Source organism: Anoplopoma fimbria, unplaced genomic scaffold (genome assembly GCF_027596085.1).
Source record: "Anoplopoma fimbria isolate UVic2021 breed Golden Eagle Sablefish unplaced genomic scaffold, Afim_UVic_2022 Un_contig_11374_pilon_pilon, whole genome shotgun sequence".
NCBI lineage: Eukaryota > Metazoa > Chordata > Actinopteri > Perciformes > Anoplopomatidae > Anoplopoma > Anoplopoma fimbria.
The window spans coordinates 1-3808 of NW_026550795.1; the positions used below are offsets into that span (position 1 = coordinate 1).

General features: G+C 43.6%; 5 non-coding genes and 1 pseudogene across 5 annotated transcripts; all 6 read right to left on the reverse strand.

The window, feature by feature from the left end:
* Window positions 1–109, reverse strand: LOC129115186 (5S ribosomal RNA; annotated as a pseudogene; the record flags this gene model as incomplete).
* Window positions 110–604: 495 nt separating this feature from the next.
* LOC129115185 (5S ribosomal RNA) lies at window positions 605–723 on the reverse strand. The gene has a single exon (XR_008532888.1). It is a non-coding gene; the product is annotated as a 5S ribosomal RNA (ribosomal RNA).
* Window positions 724–1185: 462 nt separating this feature from the next.
* Window positions 1186–1304, reverse strand: LOC129115187 (5S ribosomal RNA). The gene has a single exon (XR_008532889.1). It is a non-coding gene; the product is annotated as a 5S ribosomal RNA (ribosomal RNA).
* A 377-nt stretch (window positions 1305–1681) lies between these two features.
* LOC129115188 (5S ribosomal RNA) lies at window positions 1682–1800 on the reverse strand. Its single transcript, XR_008532890.1, has one exon. It is a non-coding gene; the product is annotated as a 5S ribosomal RNA (ribosomal RNA).
* Window positions 1801–2612: 812 nt separating this feature from the next.
* LOC129115189 (5S ribosomal RNA) lies at window positions 2613–2731 on the reverse strand. The gene has a single exon (XR_008532891.1). It is a non-coding gene; the product is annotated as a 5S ribosomal RNA (ribosomal RNA).
* Window positions 2732–3110: 379 nt separating this feature from the next.
* Window positions 3111–3229, reverse strand: LOC129115190 (5S ribosomal RNA). The gene has a single exon (XR_008532892.1). It is a non-coding gene; the product is annotated as a 5S ribosomal RNA (ribosomal RNA).
* Window positions 3230–3808: the final 579 nt, after the last annotated feature.

A 3808-nucleotide genomic window follows, 5' to 3' on the forward strand; every position in this document is an offset into this window, starting at 1 on the left:
ACCTGGTATTCCCAGGCGGTCTCCCATCCAAGTACTGACCAGGCCCGACCCTGCTTAGCTTCCGAGATCAGACGAGATCGGGCGTGTTCAGGGTGGTATGGCCGTAAGCAAATATTGTGCCTACCAAAGGGCCTTTTAAAGATACTATATCACCACGCTTTGCTCTTTCGTCTATACAGGGAGCGCCTGCAGATTTCCAGACACACTCACAGCTTTTAAATGTCAAATCAGAATGTACAAAGTGGCTATAAGGATCACAAATGTAGTGCAGTAAAAATATTAATATTTACTGTTGAAATGTAGAATACGTTAGCATAAAATTGAAAAGAAAATGATCGATGAGCTTAGGAATGATGAAAGCCATCATTTAACTGGATTTGTGTCATTTCTATACCGGCAAGTCATGATCTAGCTATATCCTTCCCACCCTGTCGGTGTCCACTGAAAAAGCAGCAGCGCCCTCTGCTTTTTGTAAAGAGGAGTGAAAAAGCTTACAGCACCTGGTATTCCGGCAAGTCATGTTCTAGCTATTTCCTTCCCACCCTGTCGGTGTCCACTGAAAAAGCAGCAGCGCCCTCTGCTTTTTGTAAAGAGGAGTGAAAAAAGCTTACAGCACCTGGTATTCCCAGGCGGTCTCCCATCCAAGTACTGACCAGGCCCGACCCTGCTTAGCTTCCGAGATCAGACGAGATCGGGCGTGTTCAGGGTGGTATGGCCGTAAGCAAATATTGTGCCTACCAAAGGGCCTTTTAAAGATACTATATCACCACGCTTTGCTCTTTCGTCTATACAGGGAGCGCCTGCAGATTTCCAGACACACTCACAGCTTTTAAATGTCAAATCAGAATGTACAAAGTGGCTATAAGGATCACAAATGTAGTGCAGTAAAAATATTAATATTTACTGTTGAAATGTAGAATACGTTAGCATAAAATTGAAAAGAAAATGATCGATGAGCTTAGGAATGATGAAAGCCATCATTTAACTGGATTTGTGTCATTTCTATACCGGCAAGTCATGATCTAGCTATATCCTTCCCACCCTGTCGGTGTCCACTGAAAAAGCAGCAGCGCCCTCTGCTTTTTGTAAAGAGGAGTGAAAAAAGCTTACAGCACCTGGTATTCCCATCGGTGTCCACTGAAAAAGCAGCAGCGCCCTCTGCTTTTTGTAAAGAGGAGTGAAAAAAGCTTACAGCACCTGGTATTCCCAGGCGGTCTCCCATCCAAGTACTGACCAGGCCCGACCCTGCTTAGCTTCCGAGATCAGACGAGATCGGGCGTGTTCAGGGTGGTATGGCCGTAAGCAAATATTGTGCCTACCAAAGGGCCTTTTAAAGATACTATATCACCACGCTTTGCTCTTTCGTCTATACAGGGAGCGCCTGCAGATTTCCAGACACACTCACAGCTTTTAAATGTCAAATCAGAATGTACAAAGTGGCTATAAGGATCACAAATGTAGTGCAGTAAAAATATTAATATTTACTGTTGAAATGTAGAATACGTTAGCATAAAATTGAAAAGAAAATGATCGATGAGCTTAGGAATGATGAAAGCCATCATTTAACTGGATTTGTGTCATTTCTATACCGGCAAGTCATGATCTAGCTATATCCTTCCCACCCTGTCGGTGTCCACTGAAAAAGCAGCAGCGCCTCTGCTTTTGTAAAGAGGAGTGAAAAAGCTTACAGCACCTGGTATTCCCAGGCGGTCTCCCATCCAAGTACTGACCAGGCCCGACCCTGCTTAGCTTCCGAGATCAGACGAGATCGGGCGTGTTCAGGGTGGTATGGCCGTAAGCAAATATTGTGCCTACCAAAGGGCCTTTTAAAGATACTATATCACCACGCTTTGCTCTTTCGTCTATACAGGGAGCGCCTGCAGATTTCCAGACACACTCACAGCTTTTAAATGTCAAATCAGAATGTACAAAGTGGCTATAAGGATCACAAATGTAGTGCAGTAAAAATATTAATATTTACTGTTGAAATGTAGAATACGTTAGCATAAAATTGAAAAGAAAATGATCGATGAGCTTAGGAATGATGAAAGCCATCATTTAACTGGATTTGTGTCATTTCTATACCGGCAAGTCATGATCTAGCTATTTCCTTCCCACCCTGTCGGTGTCCACTGAAAAGCAGCAGCGATCCAAGTACTGACCAGGCCCGACCCTGCTTAGCTTCCGAGATCAGACGAGATCGGGCGTGTTCAGGGTGGTATGGCCGTAAGCAAATATTGTGCCTACCAAAGGGCCTTTTAAAGATACTATATCACCACGCTTTGCTCTTTCGTCTATACAGGGAGCGCCTGCAGATTTCCAGACACACTCACAGCTTTTAAATGTCAAATCAGAATGTACAAAGTGGCTATAAGGATCACAAATGTAGTGCAGTAAAAATATTAATATTTACTGTTGAAATGTAGAATACGTTAGCATAAAATTGAAAAGAAAATGATCGATGAGCTTAGGAATGATGAAAGCCATCATTTAACTGGATTTGTGTCATTTCTATACCGGCAAGTCATGATCTAGCTATTTCCTTCCCACCCTGTCGGTGTCCACTGAAAAAGCAGCAGCGCCCTCTGCTTTTTGTAAAGAGGAGTGAAAAAAGCTTACAGCACCTGGTATTCCCAGGCGGTCTCCCATCCAAGTACTGACCAGGCCCGACCCTGCTTAGCTTCCGAGATCAGACGAGATCGGGCGTGTTCAGGGTGGTATGGCCGTAAGCAAATATTGTGCCTACCAAAGGGCCTTTTAAAGATACTATATCACCACGCTTTGCTCTTTCGTCTATACAGGGAGCGCCTGCAGATTTCCAGACACACTCACAGCTTTTAAATGTCAAATCAGAATGTACAAAGTGGCTATAAGGATCACAAATGTAGTGCAGTAAAAATATTAATATTTACTGTTGAAATGTAGAATACGTTAGCATAAAATTGAAAAGAAAATGATCGATGAGCTTAGGAATGATGAAAGCCATCATTTAACTGGATTTGTGTCATTTCTATACCGGCAAGTCATGATCTAGCTATATCCTTCCCACCCTGTCGGTGTCCACTGAAAAAGCAGCAGCGCCCTCTGCTTTTTGTAAAGAGGAGTGAAAAAGCTTACAGCACCTGGTATTCCCAGGCGGTCTCCCATCCAAGTACTGACCAGGCCCGACCCTGCTTAGCTTCCGAGATCAGACGAGATCGGGCGTGTTCAGGGTGGTATGGCCGTAAGCAAATATTGTGCCTACCAAAGGGCCTTTTAAAGATACTATATCACCACGCTTTGCTCTTCGTCTATACAGGGAGCGCCTGCAGATTTCCAGACACACTCACAGCTTTTAAATGTCAAATCAGAATGTACAAAGTGGCTATAAGGATCACAAATGTAGTGCAGTAAAAATATTAATATTTACTGTTGAAATGTAGAATACGTTAGCATAAAATTGAAAAGAAAATGATCGATGAGCTTAGGAATGATGAAAGCCATCATTTAACTGGATTTGTGTCATTTCTATACCGGCAAGTCATGTTCTAGCTATTTCCTTCCCACCCTGTCGGTGTCCACTGAAAAAGCAGCAGCGCCCTCTGCTTTTTGTAAAGAGGAGTGAAAAGCTTAACTGACCAGGCCCGACCCTGCTTAGCTTCCGAGATCAGACGAGATCGGGCGTGTTCAGGGTGGTATGGCCGTAAGCAAATATTGTGCCTACCAAAGGGCCTTTTAAAGATACTATATCACCACGCTTTGCTCTTTCGTCTATACAGGGAGCGCCTGCAGATTTCCAGACACACTCACAGCTTTTAAATGTCAAATC